General features: G+C 44.1%; 1 protein-coding gene across 1 annotated transcript in view; it reads right to left on the reverse strand.

The window, feature by feature from the left end:
* Positions 1-18,883, reverse strand: part of PSD3 (pleckstrin and Sec7 domain containing 3) — a 344,873-nt gene extending 325,990 nt beyond the window's left edge. The window contains exon 1 of the transcript XR_004958019.1: positions 18,789-18,883. The gene's annotated coding sequence lies outside the window, so the exon portion shown is untranslated. The remainder of the gene's footprint in view (positions 1-18,788) is intronic.
* Positions 18,884-24,510: the final 5,627 nt, after the last annotated feature.

A 24,510-nucleotide genomic window follows, 5' to 3' on the forward strand; every position in this document is an offset into this window, starting at 1 on the left:
AGGGACTGAAATAAAAGTTATCTATACCTTAAGAACTGACCTCGACCTTATTAATACTAGTCTCTTATCAAGTGAACTAACACAGACTGGGTATTTCAGTATATGAACAGCATAGCACAACAAGGAAAAAGAATTGCTGGGCCCTGGCCAGGTGGCCCAGTTGGTTGAGCACATAACACCAAAAAGGTTGTGGGTTTGATTCCCAGTCAGGGTACATAACTGAGTCGAGGATTCGATCCCCAGTCAGGGCGCAAGCAGGAGGCAGCCCATTGATGTTTCTTTCTCTCTCTCTCCCTTCCTCTCTCTCTAAAATCAATAAACACATCCTCCGGTGAGGATTAAAAAAAAGGAATTGTTGGAAAGTCACAGTGGTAGATGAAAGGAAGCTTGGTCTTGCTCTCTGTTACTTTGTGTCTTGCAAAGGAATCTTCTCTAATTCTACAGTGTTGAAACAAATAGAAAATTTAATTTATGTTTCAGTATTTTTTTATTACTGACATATTCCTGGCATTATAATTTCCCTCTGCTGGGATATGGAGGGTTGGGTTGTTGGAAGTAAGGAAAAAGGGGGCAGGCTGGGTGCTCCAATTAAATGGATAAAGGACTTAGACATCTCGTTCTCCTGAGACCCCGAGGGCTGCCTGTTGTGGGGCAGACCCCTTTAATTCAATGACCCGGTCATCACACCCTAATGCTACCATGACTAGGGACAGGGACTAACCCATATGACACCTCAGGCCATACTTTCTTCCCCTTTGAAAGGAAAAATACAAGGAGCTGTTGTGTGCATCATCGCTCAAGACACTATAAGCTAAATGGGACCTAAGAATTATATGGCCCAAGTTCAAGTTTCTTTCTGAGCAGAGAAATTGCACCTTCACATGATGTCTGACACGAAAGTCCCATCGGCCTTTGGTCGATTGGGGGTGGGGCATGGACTCATGTCACCATCACCTCTTCCCCAACCCTCAGGGAGACACGAAGACTTAAAGATTTAGAGAAGTGAAGCCAGAAAAGCTAAGCAGTTTATTCACTACCGCACCACCGAGTAATGACAGGGCCATAAGTGCAGCCACGCTCTCGTGACGTCAGGAGACCGGTGGAGTGGGTACAGTGGGACCTCGCTCGCATTCTCTGTAGGGCTGCAGGACTCGGTGGGAAGACTGAGGCTCGGGAGTCGCACCTGAGTTTGCATGCCAGCTCCGTGACCTACCTGCTGTGTAACCTGAGGTTCAGTCATTTAAACCTCAGTGAGTCTCATCTACGAAGTAAAGGGGGGGCAATATCAAAGAATTCCTCTGAAATTTAAAGAATAACTAATAAAAAACTTCCTAGCAGAGTATCTGTCACATAAGTGTGTAACAATGTTCACTTCTGCCTGCATTATCTGATAGGAAATGGAGGGTATTTTTCCATTGATTTACAGATAGAGTGGGAGGGAGGACGGAGGGGGAGAGAGACACACACACACACACACACATTGATTGGTTACCTCTGGCATGACTCCAACCAGGGCTACGATCGAACCAAAAACCGAGGTACATGCCCTTGACCAGAATCAAACCCATGACTCTGTCCCACGCTCTAACCGCTGAGCCAAACTAGCCAGGGCAAGAAATGGAATCTTTATCCTTGCTTTCCCAATAGCATTTTAATTATTTACAAATCACATCTCAGGGAGAGAGAGAGAGGTGTACGTACATAAAGATACACACATACATGTGTGTATATATATCACTAGTCAATACTATTACAATTAAGCAGAAAACTCAGGATAAAACAATTAAGAAAAATAATGTATGCACTTTGTCAGTATATAACATAACATAACATAACATAGAAAAACAAATGTAACAACTAAAAACTATCAGTTAAGAACAGCCAATTTAGGACCTTCCACATTAGTCTTTCAATGATTACATCTCCAATAACATTGATTTCTTCAGAACTTCTTGCAAAATTTGTAAGTGGGAAGACTGGGTTTCATATACTATTTTACTGCACTCTGTAGTCAAGGATTATTATTACCAGGGGCCTATTAGAATGCCTATCGGAGATTATTACTAGTTAACATTTCTATTTCAAAAACTTAAGTGTTGCCCTGGCCGGTTCCCTCAGTGGTTAGAGCGTTGGCCCACAGACCAGAGAGCCCTGGGTTCAGTTCCTGTTAGGGGCACATATCTCTGTTGCAGTTTGTTTCCAGTCCCAGTTGGGGTCGTGTGGGTGGCGGTCAGTCAATGTGTCCCTCTCGCATCAATGTTTCTCTCTCTCTTCCTCCCTCTCTCCTTCCCACTCTGAAATATAAATAATTTTTTTAAAAGTGTTTTGTCATGAAAATTCCAAATTTTTAATTTCATAACATCATGAGATTAATATATAATAGATTTAAGACATTTGTACACCACTGGAATTTTAATAAACTTCCAGATTAGATTAAGCAGAAAGAACAAAAGCATATTTAACTGACCTTCAAAACAAATCTGAAAGAAATCTGCCAATGGCTACTAAGAAGTATTACACACTCTGTCCACCAGTGGGCAGTGTTGTTTAACTATTAACAACAATAATTTAGAATTCTGGAATAAAATTTTGTACTTTTAAAAGAAAAAAATACACATACACACACATGCACTCATCGAAAAAAACCTAGAAACCTGCCAGTAGATATCTGTTAAAATATTATAAAATATGGTCCACTTTTCAAAATCATTTTAGGCCTGTGAACATATACACACCCCAAGTACAGGGTTCTCCTCAAAAGAAGAAATACTAAGGCTGTGGGCCTGTGTCACTGTACCAAGGCTGCGGTCCTGGACCAAGGCTGAGGTCCTGTGTCACTGGACCAAGGCTGCGGTCCTGTGTCACTGGACCAAGGCTGCGGTCCTGGACCAAGGCTGCGGTCCTGTGTCACTGGACCAAGGCTGCGGTCCTGTGTCACTGGACCAAGGCTGCGGTCCTGGACCAAGGCTGAGGTCCTGTGTCACTGGACCAAGGCTGCGGTTCTGGACCAAGGCTGAGGTCCTGTGTCACTGGACCAAGGCTGCAGTCCTGGACCAAGGCTGCGGTCCTGTGTCACTGGACCAAGGCTGCGGTTCTGGACCAAGGCTGAGGTCCTGTGTCACTGGACCAAGGCTGCGGTTCTGGACCAAGGCTGCGGTCCTGTGTCACTGGACCAAGGCTGCGGTCCTGTGTCACTGGACCAAGGCTGCGGTCCTGGACCAAGGCTGTGGTCCTGTGTCACTGGACCGAGGCTGCTGCATCTCTGACCAGCCTCTCCTCACTCTCACCTGATGTTAAAGCTCAAAGAAGGCAGTGAACAGTGGCACTTGGGACCCTAACTTTTTATCACAGCTTAAACCACGTGATGATGCTGAGGGCACATGTGTATTTAATACCTACCTCACTGTGCCTGTAAAAATATTCTCACTAGCAGAAAATACATCCTGAATTTTAGCTTAAATGATTTAGTCACTATCCTGTCACAGTGACAAAAGCCCAAAATACCAAGAGGTGAGGGGCATTGGGTATGCAGACTCCTCACTTCAGGGAAACAGCAACCATCTACCCTGATTTCCAATCATATGATCATGTTAGGTCTACTCTAAACATTATACACACAAACACACACACCTCTCTCTTTTACTGTATTCAATTACCTCCTAATTGCCCGACGCTTCAGGCTTTATCTTACTGGACTCGTCTATGGCATGTCTCTGCCACTACTCCCTTCTTATTAAAATCCTTCTCTCGTTTCCCAAATATCTTTCTGTTCTGATTTTCCTTCTGCCTCTCTAGCTGATCCTGCTAAATTTCTTTCAATCACTACTCTTTCAGCCTGCCCTTAAATATTTTTCTTCTTCAAGGTGCCATCTTCAGTCCTCATTTTCACTTTGCACACGCTTCCTAGGCAATCCTAGCCACTTCCAAAATCTCTTCTCTCTGGCCCAGACGCGTATACCCGCCTGCCACTGGATATCTCCACCTGAATGTGCCACGGGCCTCCCGACTGCTCATGTCCAACATGTCTTCCTTCTTGCACCCCGCACCGGGTCTTCCTTCAGGCCTGGGCCTTGTGGAAAGGCAGCCCCGTCCTCCCAGCTGCACAAGGCAAACACCCCCTCAGTGTCCCTTCCCTCCTTCCCCCTCCACTCAGTGGCCAAGGGCATCACTCTGCCTCTGCAGTCTCACCCTCATCACCAGTCCCTTGCATTCCTCGTGTGGCCGCGACACAGGTGGTTTAACCCCACTGCCCACGCCTCCTCTCTTGGTCACAGAACTCCCAATTTCCAGCTGGGCACATGGCCACGCAGAACAAAGATGACATTTCCAGCGTTTCCCTCGCAGCTAACTGTGGCCACGGCACCATGCTGTGGACGACAGCGGTGTTTTCTCCAAAATTACCTTCAGTTACAGAGAGCACAGGACCCTTTGCCCTTCGGCTCTCCTCCTCCCCCTCCCGCTCTCAGGAACGGGCCAGAGCTCAAGCAGGCACCGCAGGAGAGGAGAAGAGCTCAAGGCCACAGCCGAGCGGCCCGAGAAGTCGGGGGCACCCAACACCTGGAACCACCAGCAGAGCTCAGAATCCCTGCATTCCTTCCATGGAAGAGAAGAGGAATCTTGTTTTGTTCAAAACATGGACGTGTGCGCGCGCGCGTGTGTGTGTGCACACGCGCGTGTGTACATGTACTTTCCTAACAAGGCACGGTGCCTCCAATCTCACCTTTCCATAACTGCAATCCAATCCCTACACTGCTTCCAGACTGATTTCCTAAATCCCCAACGCGGAGTCAATTCACTATTTCAAAAAAGTCCATGGACTGCGCTCCTTCGCCTGGCTGCACCGTGTAAGCCTGCACCCTGGTCCTGGCCTGGCCTCAGCGGTCTCCCTCACTCCCACGGACACCGGCTACTCAGAACAGGCCAAGTTATCCTGAGCACCACATCCGTACCTGCCTCTTCCCAGTGCCCACCCACCTTACCCTGAAAACACCGCTCAGGTAATCACCTCTTCTAAGAAAGCTTCCCTCCCATCACTCTTAGGTGCGCCTCCCAGCCTCCCCACGCTCGCTGTCCTGCCTCCATGGCAGGGATCGCACTGTGGGGATCATCACATTCCTCGTCTGCTTCCCAACCAGATCCTACGGTCAGACTGCATGCTTGCTCTCTCCATCTCTGGCCTGGCAACATCTTTCTTGTCTCCTGAAAAGGTAAACACTCTCAGGAGTGTCTTCACTTGTCTTGGAGGAAGTTCTTGGCATCTGACACTTGACATAAATGAAAACGCAGGCTCTTGACTCTTTGCCCAGGCCTGTATCCAGCACATCAGCATTTCCCCAGCTGTGTTCCAATAACATCCGTTCAGGGAATGGTAATAATGTCATTAACATGTGGGTGTCCAGCCACCCGACAACTTCCAGTTCCACTAACCTGTCAAACGCCCTCCCCATCCCAGTGCCCACTCCCAGCCTGCTGGGCTTTTTCAATGTCAGCCTCTGGGCCCCACCCTCCTCCTTTAGACCCCAGCACCACCTCTTACCTGGGAGACTCCCTACTCTCCCAACACTTTTAATAACCCTCTAAAATTTGGATGAATGTGACCTGACACACACCAGTCTTTATAATCCCCTTTACGCTCCTTTCTAAAACCAGGTTTTGCCTCAAAATTTTTTTAGCACTTGTCCCTTCATGATTTTCAAAGACTAACTAGAGTGGACCGATACCTTATCTGTAAATGTGTTCAGCTTAGGACACGATCCCACGGAGTTCAAGTTCATGTGACAGGAGCAAGGTGAGCTCTTCCTGGGCTCAGGTTTCCGGCAGTGTTTGCTCTACCATTTCCAACAAGACCACCACTCTCCGTGGGGAGCAACCCCAACCAAGCAGCAGTCCGCGTCCCCCGGTATATCAGAGATCTCCCAACGTTGCCTCACCCACTGAGAGAGGAGCCTGCCCTTTCCTCGTCCTGTCCCCGTCAGACACACGCAGCTGCACCCCCCAGGGGCAGCGCTGACTGCTCACAGTGCTGTCCAAGAACTGCCGGGCTGAGTCACCGGGGAGCTCCTTACAGTAGTTCTGGGGCCACTCACAGAGTCAGAATTACTGCAGTAACGCTCAAGAATCCGATTGTTTTCTCAAGTTCACTGAGGTATAACTGACAAGTAAAACTGTAAGATTCTAAAGTATACAAGGTGATGACTTGATACACACATTCCTTGTGAAAGAAAAATCCGAACATGTAACGATCATCCCGAGCGCATGTGCACACGGTGCTGCCAGGAAGGCAGGGCAGGGCTGGGGCCGCCTGCAGCCTGGAGCAGCTGCCTCCCCCACGGAGCAACACAAAGCCCATCACTTCCCACCGCGGAGCGCAAGGAGGCCGGCGGACTCCCTGGACGCCCCTGAGAACCGCTGAATCAGTACTTCCAGGGGAGGGGCGCGGCAATCATTTGCAGAACGCCCACAGGTTAACATGGTGTGCTTGACAACACTGACTTTCCACTCTTTAAGAGCAAAAATATCCTTTATAACAAACATTTTGCAGTGCCTCCTGTATTACTCCGAAGCGAAATTCGTAATAACATAACCTGCCTAAATATAAAATTCAAAACAATCAATATTATAATGACTTACTAAATGGGGTATTCTACTAAATGTGGTCTAAATGTAAAACAGAGGAAAAGTAAAAGTAAAATGATTTCCATTATTAAATGCTCAGGTTAGTCAGACTCTTGCTTGTATCTAAACGGAGAATCACCCTGAATGCCGGCTCGTTACACTGACACAGGTGTGTTGAGCTGATGACTCACTAGCAGGAGCACTGCCTTGTGGGAAGTGATATTTAGAAATAGTGAACATTTTTTAGTAAATTTCCAAACACAGCAAAGTATAGTAGCCCAACCTTATCAGCAGTCTCACCTTCCGTGGTTTTAGTTACCCACAAACACGATCTGAAAACATTAAATGGAAAATTCCACAAATGAACAATTCATAAGTTTCAAACGTGCCCCGTTCTGTCGTGATGAAACATTGTTCTGTCCTGATTCCTTCTGCCTGGGTGTGAATCCCTTCTCCACCCATCGTACCCACCCCACTATACGCTACCTGCCCGTTAGTCTCTGAGTAGCCGTCTCGGTGACCAGACCAGCTGTCCAGGTATCACAGTGTCTGTGTGATTTTCACGTAATAAAGTCTCATTCACCTACTTTATCCTCTCACATCATCACAAGGCGATGAAGGGTGAGTCTGTCCAGAAAGATATTTTGAGAGAGACCACATTCACATAACTTTCATGACAATATACTGTTATAATGTTCTATTTTATTATTAGTGATTGTGGTAATCTCCTGTGGTGCCTCATTTATAAATCAAATGATCACAGTTATGTACATATAGGAAAAACTATGGTATAGCTAGAGTTCGGTACTACCTGCAGTTTCAGGCATCCACTGGGGGTCATGGAACATATCCCCCATGGACAAGGTGGGGCTACTATAAAATCCTCCCTTGCCTCACATGGCAGTTACAGTCCTTGAAAATTCACTGATATTTAAAACCAGGTGGAAAAAAAAATGTGTTTATATAAGTCCAGTTCATCAGAAACATGTTTCCCCGACGTGAATATCCCACTGGCCGTTCAAAGACAAGTAGCATAGCGCTGGCTGGTGCGGCTCACGCACTGGTGGGCGTTGTCTCACGCACTGAAGAGATGCCGTTCAGTTCCGGGTAGGGCACGTGCAGGAGGCAGCGATCGATGTTCTGGTGTGGATGTGTCTCTCCCTCTCCCTTCCTCTCTCTCTGAAAATAAGAAAAATATTTTAAAAAGACACGCAGCCCATGATATCCTTCCTTGGGCAGTGCTCTCCATGCTCTGCAAGGCGCCTGGCAGCCCTGGCCTGACCCTTTAAGGCCAGTAGCCAACCTTCACCCCAGTCATTGTCACAGTGAAAACCATCCCCATGAATACTCAAACTGCTGCTTTAAAACCAGATCCAATTTCCCCAAGCAATCAGAATAGAGGCATTTGTATCAGGCTGTGATATTACTTTAACCCTGTGCTGCTCTCTTACAATATAGCAACTCCAGAACCTCTGCCTGATTCTCTATATAAGTTTTCCAAAGCAAGTATTTACATGAATATGAGCAAAACAGAAATTGCTGGTGAAATTCCATATGAATGCACAACCACCACAGATAGGAGGAACCTTCCTCTAAATTCCTGAACAACCCATACACATTGTTTTTTCCATTCAAATCATGTGTCCCCACTGACAGCACATTTCAGTTTTGAAGAAGTCCTCTCTCTTATCTGGTTGATCCTCATTTGGCAGCAGCGGCACCCAAGCACTTCAGCTCTGAATGCAGTAGCTCAAAGGTACTAACGAATTCCACAACGAGTCTTTTCAGTACCGAGATGGTTCATAAATAGCTCAAGTAATTACCTTTTTAAACACAGTAGTTCTTTTTGTTGCTGTTGTTAATCCTCACCCAAGGATATTTTTCCATTGATTTTTAGACAGAGTGGAAGGAGGGAGGAAAAGAGGGAAGGAGGGAGAGAGAGAGAAAGAAAGAGAGAGAGAGATCAATGGGAGAGAGACACATCACTTGGTTGCCTCCTGCAAGACCCTGACCAAGGCCAGGGATCAAACCTGCAACTCGGGTATGTGCCCTTAACCAGGTATCAAACCTGCAACAAAGTTTGGTCCTGGGGCTGACGCTCTAACCGCTGAGCCAAACTGGCCAGGGCTAAACATAGTAGTCCTTAAGCCTGTAGGTTCATTATAATCACCATCTGGAGAGCTGCTTAAAATCAGAGATGCCTGGGTCCCTTGACCCCACATTTTTATTGCATAGACTTAGCGCAGGGCCCAAGAATCTTTATTCTTTTTTAAAGGTCTACACGTGGCTCTCTTGCTGGCAGGGTAGGTCCAGTTTTGTGGCTCCTGGATGTTATGCCATTTGGATGCTCTTTTTAAGAGAAAGAAGAATCGCTAGGTCTCTCAAAGCCTCAGAAAGTCCTATGCATTAGCTCCATGGCAGATCCACCTCTGGATTCTATTCAGGGTTGCAGAGCATGACATAATGAGGACCAAGACTGGAAACATGACTAACATGTAAAGTCAAACACTAGCATGACTTGAAAGCAGAGACCAGAAGCCCAGGAGCCGACGAGCTTGGGGAAGTGACATGAACGTGAAGTTGGAGACGGCACAGGCGGGGTGCTAACTGGCAACTGGGGGGGTGGGCACCTGGGCTCTAGAGGCACCAGCTGCTGTTCAGTGCCAGTGATGATGCCCTTGGTGCTGCAGTCTCGGATTTCAACAGAAGCTTCAAATCTGGGAGTTTACTCAAAATCTTCCAAACTTTTAAAAGGTAGCTCAATTTTTTCACAAAACATTGGCTAGGCCAAGTAAACCGAGAAAGATGCCAGCATGTGACCTTCGCTTTACACAACAAAAGGGAAAAGACACCTCCTACCTAAAAATAGAAGGAAGCAAGATCAGACGGTCGATTTAGGAACAATGAAGGAAGACACTGCTCAAAGCTTTCTTTGTAAAGCAGTTTGTACACCTGACAATAAAAAATTGTATCCAGGGACTCATCTCAAGGACCCAAACTCTTCTGAAACATCCTAACAGCACCCAAAGAGTTCTGTAAGTCAAGAAAAGACTAGCTCTGCCATATAAGACACACAAAAAAGAAAATCTTTAAAAATTAATCCTTAATGGTTAATAAGTACATGAAATAAAAATGGGCCTCAATTACATGTGCTGCTATAAAGTTTCCAGGACAAAGCTGTCTATTCTAACAGAGATGCGCTGTTCCGAGCCGGACCAAAGTTGATCTGGTCCCATTCTCAAAACGTCGGACCCTGCGCCTCAGTTTTTCAATGCCTGCTTAAAAAAAAACCAACTATAATGAACGCCAGTTTAAAAAATAATGACTCTCCCAGGCAAAATTAAAATACTGTTCTGACCAGATAGTAGGAATAAGCTTTCCACGCGCCCTCCGGACGGATTTTTGCAGCACTCCTTAGCTATTTAGCACAGGACACTCCAGGCTGCTGACTGAGTGAGCGCAGTGCACAGATGTGTGGGCCACGGTGGGTAAGGTGACGGCGCGGACCCCTCACAGCCAAAGAGGAGGTTCCCAGTCTCCTCCTGTCCCACCGTGCCAGCCAAAACGGACCACTGCAAACTCCTGCTACCCAGCAGGGAATGTGGAGTAGCTATAATAAGAGAGAACATCTGGCCAATTTAATAAAGGCCAAGGAATGATGAGCTTATCTAACATATACTTCCTTATCATGCTTTAAAATCACTTTTCTGCTTTCTGTGATGGGTGGGAAGGAGGCTGGGAAGTGGAAAGGGCGGGGCAAACTAAAGAATATGTGGCAAAATGGAGATTTACAAAAGGGGCATAAAACCATGAACTAACTTGCACTGGAGGTGAAGACAAGAAAATAACTCGACAGAACACCCGAGGGTTAGTGGATTTGCCACTGTTGCTTTGTATACTTGTGGTTTTCCACACCAACCCACATTTTTCCTAAAGCAATGACTCCTAGCTTTCCTGGGTCCTCTGACCCTATGCAAGTTAGCACAGGAACATGAGTTGGGTTAAGCAGTGAGGCTACTCTGTTTTTGCATCTTGCTCTCCAAGAATTCTGTGTGTATGGAGAGGTGTCCACCCAAATTAATAAGATGCTGTACATTTACTCACCACATTCTACCATTAAGAATTATTTAGCTTTTTCCTCACACCGACTTAGAAGAAACTATAGGAATAAATCTTCTTGACCTTGGATTAGGCAATAATTTCTTTGGTATGTCACCAAAGAGACAAACAACAAAAGAAGAAGTTGATAAATTGGAGGTGATCAAAATTAAAAATATCTGTGCTGTAAATGATACTATCAAGGAGGTGAAGACAACCCACACAATGGGAGAAAACATTTGCAAATAACATAGCTGATAAAGGACGTGCATAGAGAATATGTCAAGAATTCTTACAATCCAATCATAGAAAGACAAACCAATTAAAAACTGGGCAAAGGATCTCAACAGACATTTCTCCAAAGAAGATATAAATAAGCCAGTAAGCACATGAAAAGATGCTCAACATCACCAGTCCCTCAGGAAATAATAAAACTACAATGAGACACCACTTCACATCCACTAGGATGGTTGTAATAACAACGATGATAACAAGTGTTGGTGAGAATGTGGAGCAACAGGAACCCACGTGCACCACTGGTGGGAATGCCAAATGGTGCAGCCACTAGGAAAAATGGCTTAGAAGGTCCTCAAAAGGTCTGAAATACAATCACCATATGACCCAGCAACTGTTCATAAGAGCCAAAAATTGGAAGCCACCAAATGTCCATCAAATGATGACTAGATCAATAAAATGTGGCCTAGGCACATAATGGAATATTAGTCCACACCTTTCTACTGTGGAAGAAAGTAGTGATACATACTACAGCATGAGTGAAAACAACATGAGAAGTGAAAATAGCCAGTCGCAAAAGACTACATAACTACCTGACTCCATTTACGTGGAATATCCAGAACAAGCACATCCACGGGGACAAAGCTAACTTAGCGGCTGCCTGGTGAGGGGAGGGCGCACAGAGTGACTGCCAGGGGGTGCGGCCTTCTCCTTCTGGGGAGATGAACATGCTCTAACCTTAACTGTGGTGAAGGGTGCACACCTCGGCGAACACACTAAAAGCCATGATCCTGCACTTCACATGGGTTAAGTGTATGGTATATAAATTTTATCTCAATAAAGCTATTAAAAGCGATCTCAGGCCTATATATCAAAAGGGAATAAAATCAGTATATCGAAAGGACATTTCATCTTCACATGCACTGCAGCATTACTCACAATAGCCTAGACAAGGAAAGAACCGAAGTGTTCGTCAACAGGGGGTGAATCGTGTGTGTGTGTGTGTGTGTGTGTGTGTGTGTGTGTAATGGAATATTGTTCAGCCATGAGGAAGAAGAAAATCCTGCCATTGCAACAGCACAGTTGGACCTTGTGGGCATTATGCTAAGTACGGTGAGCTGTGTGGACTGGCACGGGGCAAGTGGCTGGGCTATTCTATTATACCCAGGCTGAGCGCCTGATGCAAGCAAGCCTCTGGGTAGAGGAGGAATCTAAAAGAGAGAAACTCCCAGAAAAATATTTTCGTGGCTATGAAGGGCTGCAGGTGGGGCAAACGGGCAGATGTTGGTCAAAGGCTATAAACTTCAATTACAAGATAAATACGGTCTGGAGATATAAAGTACAGCATACTGTCTATAGTTAATACTATTTTATATACTTAAAATTTGCTAAGAGAGTAGATCTTAAATGTGTACCATAAAAAAAAAAAAAAGGCAACCATGTCAGGTGATGGGCATGCTAAGAAACCTTAATGCAGTCATCATTCCACAACATATACATATACCAAATCAGTACACTGTACACCTTAAATTTATATGCTATTTGTCAACTTTAATAAAACTGAAGAATTATTCAAGTTTCTGGGTCACTATGGCAGTAGGACACAAGTTTGCCTCCTCTCCTTTAAGTCCTATTAAAATTACAACAAATTTCAAAAGAAAATAAATTTGTAACAGAGCTGACAAGAAGAGAAACATTATTAAGCTAGAGATTGTAATGAGTTTGTCATACTAAAAGGGATGGGGATGATAACAAAAGACGAAATAAAGCAGAAGTCACAGCCTAGACTAACCCAGAAAGCCTCAGTCGTCCTAACAGGAGAGCCACAGAGAAGCTAAAAGCCCAGAGTTGGCAGGTGTCCCTACCTGGAATGGGAAGAACAGATGTCAACTGTAATTAACTGAAGAATTATTAAAAGCATCTACACAACAGCTTCCCGCATTGGCTCCTTCCCTTACCCAGAGGCTTGCTGGCATCAGGCGCTCAGCCTGATACAATACAACAGGCAGCCCACCCACCTGCCCAGTGCCAGTCCACACAGCTTACCTGACCTCACCAAGAGTCTTCCCAGCCCTCCTCTCTATACAGGGAAGAGGGGGGCTAGGCAGTCCCCTGCTGGGGACACACAGTCCACACATACAGAGAAACCCCAGCTGTCTGTATTTGGGAACTCAGTTTTTCATTCATGCATATGAATAGAAAAACAAACTCCCACAGACATTTGAGGAAAAACAGTGGCTTTCAAGAGAAGTACCAAAACTTAATGAAACAGAACTGACCCTGGATGAAGCAAAAATTCCAGAGACAGAAAGTAATCTTAGAAAACAAATTCTAATCGATTCTTTAGAGAGATGCAAGCCTATAATGAATCCATAAAAGAACAGACTGTGATGAAAACTGAGTGATCAGAGAATGGAAAAGAGAGCCCTTCAAAACGTCCAGAGAGGAGTAGATCGTGCACAAAGGAGCGGAATCAGCCACACCAGTACCAATGGATGCCTACAGAGGCAAAACGATGCTCCCAGTTCTGAAGGAAATGAGCTGAACCTGGACTTCAATGCCAGGGAAATGAGCAAGGAAGCATAACAATAAAGTAGTCATTTTCAGACATACAAAGCTTTCAGAATGTTACCCGTCCCAGAACCTCTCTGGAAGTATTACTAAAGGATATACCCTAGGAAAATAAAAAAAAAGGTTCCAAGAATGCAGAGTGGAATCCAAGAAGCAGCACATCTGATCAAGAATGCAATAAAGAATTTTTTCAAAGTCGAAGGAGAACAGTTGTGTAAAGGCCTAGAAAACCTTTGGCACAATTCAGAACAAGCCGTCAGAAGGTTCTAGGAAGAATATCTTCAAGATGAAAATGAATGGCCCGTTAACACCTGGTTATAAAGTGAAGCCCTGGCAATCACTCAGTGCACTGTAACAGTGTGCTGCCCCTCCCCTCGTCCCTTCTCTCCGCTCTGGTTGCTGCACCATCTCTTGAGCAGCAGAGGTTAGGGACACAGATCTACTTCTTCACTTCAGGTCCAACTATACTATTTGCATGCTGCACTCTGGACACGCTGGTGCTAGGTTCTAAATACTATGAGTCAACCTGCAGAGAAAGGCCAGAATAGAAGGTAAATGCCATGAGGCTTGTAAAAGTAAAGGCAGGAGGATGGTGGAGGCTCAGATGGGGCAGGAGAGCGGGAGGGCAGTGCAGACACCCTGCATCTCGGTTTACAGGAGAACGTCATGAGATGGCTCCTGGAACTGAGGGCTTCAGAAACAGAGTTTCAAATATTAATATTTTAAAGCCATAAATGCAACTAGGAAAAAAAATTAAAACACAGCTTTTGGTATGGGGGAGTGGACAGAATATGTGAGCCAAATCCCGCATTTGTCATATTACACAATGGATGCTTTTTAAAAATAGATAATAAATACAGATGTACACATTTCGTCTATGAGGCAACTCCCAAAACAGCTTTAAAAACAAAGTGAAAACAAGAAAGAAGGACTAGGAAAAACAAAATGCAACAAGTAAAAGTCTCTGGCACTGGGAAGGCTCATGAGGTTTAAAGAGAGACCAAAGTGTGTGCCCCAAGGAGAGAAGGAAAGTGATAAAAGAGGTGACTGCTTTTGGCCATGTACACGTTAGTCAAGCTTATATTTTTCAGACTATACACAAGTATTATTTTGGTAATAACAACTTCAAATTTGTATTTAAAATAAAAAATAAATGCGTACATCTGGGGGAATAAAGGCTGATCAGTCCATTTCCCCCCTTAGACTGAGGACAGTGTTTTGTTGAAGTTAATAATTACTCAGTGCTGACAAGTGTGGGAGGAAAGTCTGAGCTGGAGCACTTTCTGTTAAGCAATTGGTTAAACAGGGATTTTAGTTTTGGTCAATGCTCCATCCCCAAGACCTGGAACAATGCCTGGCTGAGTAACCCCTCAAATATTTACTGAATAATGAAGAAACATGTGTGCACTTTTGGGTATGAAACACACAGAAAAAAATCAGAAGTATACATTACCAAAATGAGAACATATTGCTTGGAATTATGGATGCTCTGTTTTCCCCTTCTTCTCACTTTTCTAAAGATAACATTTGATAAGCAGTGGGGGAGAAAAAGCAGGGATAAAGTTTTTCAGTCCCTACCAAATGTAAACCAAATAATGTACACTTAACCCAACCATTTTTTCTAAATGTCGCTATTCACATTTTTCGTTTTCTGTAAGTTATATTTGGTTTTGTTCAAAGACACGTCTCCGCTTCCTACTTTCCTCTTTAATTCACAATGGTTTCCTTTCCCTCTTTTACCTTTTAAACAAACTGATTTCATAGTTTCAGAACATGCTATTATCTCTAGTCCTTTGTTGTGTATGTCGACTTTCCCTTCCATGGAATTTCCTTTCTTTTTATAGTTGATACCACTGTATTGTGAGCGGTTCAATTTCAGGGATTACTGATTTATCTATTCCTACAGGAGTCTCCTATGCCCTTTCACACCGTGGTTCTGCATTGACTTCGGCAATAACTAGTGAGATTTTACCAGTCTAATACCAGTTTGTGTCACTTTCTAGATTTCATGTTAAGATACACATGGACACTTGGACCTCCACCCCACCTGTGCCGCAGCTGGGGTTTCAATTCTACAAGAGTGACTCTCCCCACCCCCACCCTCCAGAGCTCTGGAAAACCAGTGTTCACCCCAGCCCATCACCTCCTCCCAGCCTCCACCTATTCTAAAGCATCTAAACTATGTGCCCTTGGGCACATTCTTTAATATCCCTGAAGTTCATTTCCTTTATCTTCACAAAGGTTATAAATCAACAGAGAACACAGGTGTGAGATTTTGTAAACTTCCAAGAGTCAAATGTTAGCTGATTCCTCTTGCCAGATCCCCCTTGTCACTTCCTCACATGCTTTTCCGTAAGCCACCTGCTCTCCCTACAAGCTGAAGAACAGTCTCGCTCTTCCTTGGAGGCTCTCTCCGGCATTTCTTCCTTCTGAATTTTGACCGAAAGAGAGAGACCTACCAACCCTACCATCGGATACTGCCTTAGGAACACTTCAAAGAATGTACCTTCTCACAGTCCACCCTCCTGTTAAACTCTACCGGAACAGTTCAGAAAGCCACGCTGGCCATCTGAGAGCAGCACCTGGGGAGGGGGTCCGGGAGGCGCTGTCACCTGTCCACCACCAATACAGGCATAGGGCAGCCCCGGCGAGGCTCCTAAGTCCCCTCTTTTTTCTCTTTGCAGTTCTGTGAATAATCTAATAGCTGACTGGAACAGAAGTGAGCCCCTGGTGGTGACTCACCACCTCCTCTTTAAGTCACAGCTCGCCTGATGCTACACACAGCCCAGAGCCTCTCAACAATTGCCAACTACTGCTCCAGCCCCGGCAGCAAGAGCTCCTGAAAGCAGCAGTGAACAGAAGCCAGAGAAGCATGCACCCCCCCCCCCCCCCCGTCACCGTACTGATGAACAGATACGAATCCAGATTTTAATTCCCAGCCACGGGATTCTTTCCACTGTTCATAAGCTCTTCCATACTCCATCCAATACCCTAAACTTTGGTCACTGATTCAAGATTCCTATAAAAAGCAACTTGCAGATGATCTTGACTTGTTTTCCCCAGAACCTGCTACCTGCACCCCATGTAAAGGTCCTGCTCAGTCTCTTCCCATGGCAGCGACACTTTTCTGGGGCAGGACTGGGAATCATGAACCAGCTGATCTCACTGATCTCAGGGGGCCACCGGAGTATTACTGGAGACGCACTCAAGTCACTGTCAGCATTTCCATTTCTCCAGCGGGCTGTTTCTGGAGCACTAAGACAGTTTAAGTCACTTACTTAATCAACTTTAAAAAAAATCCTGTGTGGGAAGAGGGATGTCTAGCAATCAACCTCAGACAGAAGCACTATCCCACTCTCTCTACCTCCTTTCCCTCTGGTCTGCTGAGTGTGGGCAGTGTTTTGATGACAGATGAAGGGTCTATGTAAGTAAACTTCAAGAGTATTTTTGAAATGATAAAAATGTACCATCACTTCTTTGTGAAAATAAAAAAGAGGACTTTCCAAAAATCAATAAAAATGTGCATCTTCTACCCTCCTATGGCAAGTAACAGCGTCTGTTGGCCCATTCCAATGTCCTGATTGATCCAACTTGATTTATCTTCTCTCATACCTAGATGAACTGCAACTTCTTTGCCCTGCCTTAGAAGGCCCTACAAGATTCTGCCCCTTTCTTACCAGTTATCTTTCTAAATGTATCTCACTGATATGCTTTACAAACCAAACAGGCTAGTCTTCTTCTTGTTCCTCAAACAATTTATATTTTCTGCCACCACACCCTTGCTCATACCATGTCCTGTCCCAAAACTCTATTAATCAGAATCCTAGTTATTGAGAACCAGTCCAACTTCCAGTGTTCCAAGAAGTCCTCACCAGCACAGCTGACAGTGACCATTCCCTTCCTTTAGTCACTCACAGACACGTGTCTCCCTGGCCAAAGAATAGGCTGCTAAAGGGCAAAACTGCATCTTCTGCTTCTTTGCACCCTCACAGTGCCCAGCACATAGTAAGTGATCATTAAATACATGTGTTCAATAAACACATGCATACATTCACACCTGCAGCATAACACAACACTAAACAAACAATACCAACCATTTTTACCTGGGCAAATAAGGAACAGAAGGTTTAAAATATCATTTTGATTTGCTTCAGGTACACATAGAAAACCACTCAAAACCTACAAGTAAAGAAGAACCAAACTCACCCACCAATAAGTCAGAGGACTATGCAGACATTTGATTTACATAGCAAAGGAAAAATCATGTTTTATCAAAGTAAAAAAAAACTTAATCAGCACAAAATCATACTGCAGCCTTCCAAGTGAAGGCTCTGCCCGGGAGGAGTTTTAACAGTACTGGAGTGACTACAGCCAGTCTGAGAAACAGTGACTAGATGACTAAGTGCCCAAACCAAAAGCCCAGAACAGTTAGGAATGTGTGCTACGTGATAAATAGCAAATCGGGACCTGTGATAAAAGCAGAATGATTTTTTAAAAGTAATTTAGCTGTTTTAAACTTTACTAACAGCCCTCAACTACTAAAACGTGTAATAAGTGTTCATTATTAAGGTAAAAGGAATTATTAAATGGCTGTATGAACACTGCATTCTTGATAGACAACAATATTATGGGCTCCACTATAATCCCACCTAACATATGTCAAATATGTAGTTACTATTTGACTTTTTCGACTGAACAGCAGCTACCTGAGTTCAGATTCCTTGTCTACCCCAAGTGGAAATCACTCTCAGACAGTGAGGAAAGTCAGGTCTGTCCTTCTAAATGCCAACCTCAAAGGCCAGGGACATGAGGAGGAGGAGGAGGATAGTAGCAGCAAACCCTCTTACAACAGTTACCACACGCAGAGCGTGGTTCTGAGGGTTACACATGTCAGTTTACTCAACCCTCAAAAGAATTCAGAGACATGTATCACTATAAATCTCATTTTCCAGATAGAAAACTAGCCACAAATAGATTAGGTAAATTACTCAAGGTCACACGTCGTGTAAGTTACAAGGCCAGACTTCAGATTCAGGAAGTCCAGGGCCAGAGCCCAGGCTCTGACCACATACATAATTCATTTCCTAACTCTGAGACATGCTAATCCCCCTAAGATGCAGAACTCAGAAACATCGGATGCAGCCCTCATAGTCTGTTCTAGGTGACTTCAAGGAGGTTCTTGGTTAGAAGACTTCCCAGCTTCTGAGATTTAAAATATCAGTGGGTCTTCATACCTGTGACCTGAAGGAGGAGGGGAGGGAAACACTTACTAGTATCTGGAGTTTTCTCTTCAGATTTGCCAAATAAAAATTCATATTTGGCCTTGGCAACACTCTGGGAATGTGCTGATGCATTGTTAACCCAAACAAACGTCTCTGCCTGCAAAATTAGAACAAAACAAAGACATAATTAAAAAAACATCCTAACGCAAAGCAACCAACCACAAGTTGGTTAAGCAATGATGACTCTCTAGGAGTGCTACACAGCCATTAAAATGAAACAAGAAAACAGACCCTGACAAAAATCAGAACACAAGATGATAACTGCAAGATTACAACTAAATAAAAAAAGATAAATACATGAACCTGTATAGGGAAATAAGAAAAATATGTAAAGTATGGCTTGATTGGAAGGCAGAATTACGGTGGAATTTTTTAAAATTAGGTTTTCATTACTTTGTTGCAATTAGAAGACTGTATTTTATTTTTAGACACATCATTTTCCAAAGGATTATCATTACCCACAGCCCACAGGAACATTTCTGCTACGTGTGGGATCTGCTGAAGTGTGCCAAAAAAGGAGTATTTCCCCAATAGACTACATTTGTTTTTAATCAGGAACCCCATTCAGCCAAACAAGGCCCAGAAATGCAGGCATCCCATTTATGCTAACTGTCCTAAATTTGAGCATCTGTCCCAGTGACCTTTGGAATTCTTAAAAGTCCCTTAAAGCTACAAAGGTTACTGGGAAAGTGTCCACATCACGATTCTGAATTCCTACCATCTTCTTCCTCATTGCTTTAGACAACAGACAAGCAGCAGGAGCACCTCCCTTCTCTGGCCCAGGGTTAATTAAAAATAAGTAATAAAGTAGAAATTTCAAAACACAAAGAAACTTGACTTCCAATCAGAAGTTCTGCCTCTTTCCTGATCTAGAAGTTATGCACACTGATTTCCACCCTCTAATTTAATGAGACATCTTTCCCATGTCTGAGCAGTGAATGACCATTGACTTTAGAAGAGGAATATGAAGTGTTTTATCAGCAACCAGGCAACTACTTCAAAGAGGGAAACTTCATGACATCTATTATATCCTTTGGAGCAGAAATGACTGACAGTAGTGAGAAAGGCCAGGAATGCGTTATGATGAACTCCATCACCCACTACAGACAGGCTCAGTTAGCAGACCTCTCTTTGTTCTTATATAGCAATATCAAAGCGCTCACTTGTACAATTTTGAGATTAGCAATTTCTTAAAATAGCTCTATAATCACTTCATGTCCATAATGTGCAAAATTTATCTTTCTGGAAAAGGTACACACCCCTCCTGGAGTTACATGCTTGATAAGCACAAGTCATTAATTAGCCTTTTCCCCAACAGAGAAGAGAAATTAATTTTTAATGTGTTTAGGGAGCTTCAGGCTAGTAAAAGAGAAACTTGGTGCCCTAATTTAGGGAGGGTAGTTAGTGAAGGCTCTCTGAGGAAGTAATACCTGCAGAGTCAAGAAGAATGAGGCTGGGGGAGGACAGAAACGTCCATCTAAGCAGAGGGAGGGTCGTACGCAGTAGCCTTAGAGTATAGAAAAACGAGGCTACTCAAATAGCCGAGAGAAGGCCAATGTGACCATAGAAGAGCAGGTGAATGGGCAAGTTTAAAGACTGACCAGGAGCACAACACGGCAGGGGTAACACTGGGGAGGAGGCAGGGGCCAAACATACAGGTGTGTAGGTCAAGAGAAGGTTTGACGGGAAGACCCAAAGGGTTTTAAACATAAAGTGGTTCCTTAACATTTTTACAGATCATTTATACTTTTAAAAGATTACATGGTTGCCCTGGCCGGTTTGGCTCAGCGGTTAGAGCGTTGGCCTGCGGTCCCGAGAGACCCGGGTTTGGTTCCCGCTAAGGGCACGTACCTCGGTTACAGTTTGTCCCCGGCTCTGGTCAGTCGTGCAGGTGGCAGCCACTCGATGTGTCCCTTCACGTCGATGTTTCTCTCTCTCTCTGTTCCTCTCTCCCCCTCCTACTCTACCTGAACAAAAAATGGAAAAATGTCCTCGGGTAAGGATAAAAAAAAAAAAGATTACATGGTTGTTACAGGGGAAAAGGCCTGGAGTCCATCTAGAGGAAGCAGGGACACCAGCCAGAAGTCCAGACGAGAGAGTAGGAAAGCGTAGAGTGGGACAATGGCCATGGCAATAGAAGTAGACGAATTTGAAATCCATTTTGTAGGGAGGATCAACATTAATTTTCTGATAAAGTGGATTTAAGGAAAGAGGGAAAGGAAGAAATCAAAGATAATTGTAATGAATTGTATTTACTAACCACCTTCTCTGGGCCAGCACTGTTCTAATGAGATACATGGGATCTCTAGTTTAATGCCAGAACCACCCTCTGAGATAGGCACTACTGACTTCCCAGTCTCACAGGTGCAGAAAAGGACACAAGTGGGTAAATAATTTACCCAAGGCTATGCAGCCGGTAAATTGTGGACCCCGGATTCATATCCTGAATCCAGAACCCATGACCCAGAGGATGACTCACTCCCAGGACCTGGCTTGAACAACTGGTCTGGGATGGGGGTCTAGAGAAGGAACATTATCAATAGCATGAACTTGGATTTCCAGGTGATCTCCCAAAGTCCCAGTAAAAGAAAAAGAAAATTCTAAAGAAGAAAAAAATTACTATGGTGCTGGGGGGGGGGGGGGGGGCATTGATAAAGTACCAGTTTTGAGATATTTCAGGAAGACAATTTCTGGTATAGTCTCAACCTAAAGAAAGATTCCTCTTGAGCAAAGGTTTTAACCTCAGTTCCAGGTGGGTCTGTCAACAGAATTCTGGAATTCTGAAGTTAGATAAGAAAAAAAATACATCTTTACTTTCACTTAACTTAGCATTTTTTTCAAATATAAAAGTATGCAACAAACCACATTACATCATGAGTAATTCTACCTGTCACCAATGGAAATCATAGCCATTTTCACAACACTAACAGTTACTGCGGGTATTTTGAACTATCATTTATACTCATCCCTAGTTTGAAGAGAATAGTTACTAGACCCTCCACTAAATCTTATTATGAATAAAGAAATACAATATTACCACAACACAAATTTGTGAAATATTTTGGTAGTCAATATAACTGATTTCTTTTGCAGCTCCAGATATATATTATTTATGCACTTAAAAAGCGTTACTCTAACACAAAGCAGAGCTTTACCAGGCTGTCAAAAGGTACCACGGCACAAGAGTAGATTAAGAGACCCCACTGAACCCTGGCCGGTTTGGCTCAGCGGTTAGAGCGTTGGCCTATGGTACCGAGAGACCCGGGTTCAGTTCCTGCTAAGGGCATGTACCTTGGTTGCAGTTTGTCCCCGGCCCTGGTTGGTTATATGGGTGGCAGCCACTCGATGTGTCCCTTTCACATTGATGTTTCTCTCTCTCTCTCCTTCCCGCTCTATCTGAACAAAAAATGGAAAAATGTCCTCAGGTGAGGATAAAAAAAAAAAAAAAAAAGACCCCACTGAAAAGCACTGGGCCTCAAACTATGGTCATGACCCATTAGTGCCTTGTGGAATCAGCTGGGTGGGTCATAAGATTTTTTAAAAACTTATCTTTATTGTTGAATGTATTACAGACGTTCCTCTCTCTTCCCCTATTGACTCCTCCTCCCTGCTCCCGCCCCCCTCCTGCCTTTCTCCACACTGTTGTCTGTGTTCATTTGTAATGCATATATGCATATAAGTTCTTTGGTTTATTTTTTCCCATTTCCCATTCCCCTTCCCTTTGAGGTCTGTCAGTCTAACAACCAATTTGTACTTCTTAATCCCTTCACCTGTTTCACCCATTCCTCCAATCCCTCTCCCATTCGGCAACCAACAAAATGTTCTCTATATCTATGAGAATGTTTCTGTTCTGCTTGTTGATTTTGTTTGTAGATTTAATTGTTGATAAATATGTATTTATTGCCATTTTGTTTGTTCATATTTTTTATCTTCTTTTTCTTCAAGAAGACACTTCAATATTTCATATAATGGTTTGGTGGTGATGAACTCCTTTAATTTTTGTCTGGGAAACTCTTTATATGTCCATCAATTCTAAATGATAACTTTGCAGGATAGAGCAATTTTGGTTGTAGGTTCTTGTTTATCATCAATCTGAATATTTCTTGCCACTCCCTTTTGGCCTACAAAGTTTCTTTTGAGAAATCAACTGATAGTCTTATGGGAGCTCCCTTGTAGATAACTGGTTTTCTCTTGCTGCTTTTAAGATTCTCTCTTTGTCTTCTTGAACCTTTTGCATTTTGATGATGATGTGTCTTGGTGTGGGCCTCTTGGGGTTCATCTCGTTTGGGATTCTCTGTGTATCCTGGGCCTGTATGCCTGTTTCCTTCACCAAGTTAGGGAAGTTTTCTGTCATTATTGTTTCAAATAGGTTTTCAATTTCTTGTTCTTTCTCTTCTTCTTCTGGTACCCCCAAGATGCGAAGGTTGGTACGCTTGAAGTTGTCCCAGAGACTCCTCACACTATTCTCATATTTTTGGATTCTTTTTTCTTTTTGCTGTCTGATTGGGTGCTTTTTTGCTTCCTTATATTTCAAATCGATGATTTGCTTCTTGGCTTTACCTACTCTAGTACTGAATCTCTGGAAATTATTCTTTATTTCAGTTAGTGCCTCCTTCATTTCTGACTGGTCCTTTTTTACGCTCTTGAGACCTTCACTAAGTTCACTGAAATTCTAAGTTCACTGAGCATCCTTATAAACAGTGTTTTGAACTCTGCATCTGTTAGATTGCATATCTCTATTTTGTTTAGTTCTTTTCCTGGAGTTTTGTTCTATTCTTTCATTTGGCACGTTTCTGTTTCCTCATTTTGGCTGCCTCCCTGTGTTTGTTTCTATGTATTCAATAGAGTTGCTATATCTCCTGGGCTTCCTAGGATGGCCTATTATAGTAGGTGTCCTGTAGCATCCAGTGGCACAGTCTCCCTGATCTCTTAGCTGGGAGGTACACCTGATCTCTTGAGGTACACCCCTCGTGTGGACTTTACACCCTTCTGCTGTAATTGAGACTTGATTGCTTAGATGATCAGCTGTGCAAAGGCCCACCACACAGAGCAAGAATTATTTCAGCAAGGCTCTTGTACCCACTAAGTCTTCCTTGAGTGTGTCACTTGTGGAGGTGGTTGGGTGGTGGTGCTTCACAGTGTTCTGAAGCTGTCTACTGAGTGTGCTGGCTCTAGGGATAGGTCAGCCACTGTGTTCTACTCAGGGCCACCTGGCATAAGCTACAAACTGGTCTACAGATGGCTGCTTCTTGTGTTGGGCTTGGAGGTGTCTAGGAAAAGCCAAGTTGTGAACCAAGGCTGGCTGCTTCTAGTGCCAGGCCTGGGGCCACTTAACAAGAGGGATGGGGCTTGCTGAGACCAGATGCTGCTTGTCTCAGAGAATTTGGAAGGCAGACCATTGCTATGGTAAAGCACCTAGTAACAGGTTGGGGGGCCTGAAAGTTGGTTGGGGTAGGGCCTCAAGAAATCACCAGGGAGGGACAAACAGTGTGAGTCAAGTTGCTGGAGTTCCAGATATGGCGGCCGCCTGCCTGTCCTGTGGGATAAGGGCTCATCAAAGGAACAAAGGCCTCTGACAGCACATCTGTCCAGGAGAAAGCTTCCTCTCCAGCCCTCGCCCCAATGCCAAATAATTCAATTCTTCCCTTTATGTCTCTGGTGCCTTTTGAGCTGCCTCCCCCATACTGGAGCTCCGAGGGAGCAAGTCTGA

The sequence above is a fragment of the Molossus molossus genome, unplaced genomic scaffold (assembly GCF_014108415.1).
Source record: "Molossus molossus isolate mMolMol1 unplaced genomic scaffold, mMolMol1.p scaffold_m16_p_9, whole genome shotgun sequence".
In the NCBI taxonomy this organism is placed as follows: Eukaryota; Metazoa; Chordata; class Mammalia; order Chiroptera; family Molossidae; genus Molossus; species Molossus molossus.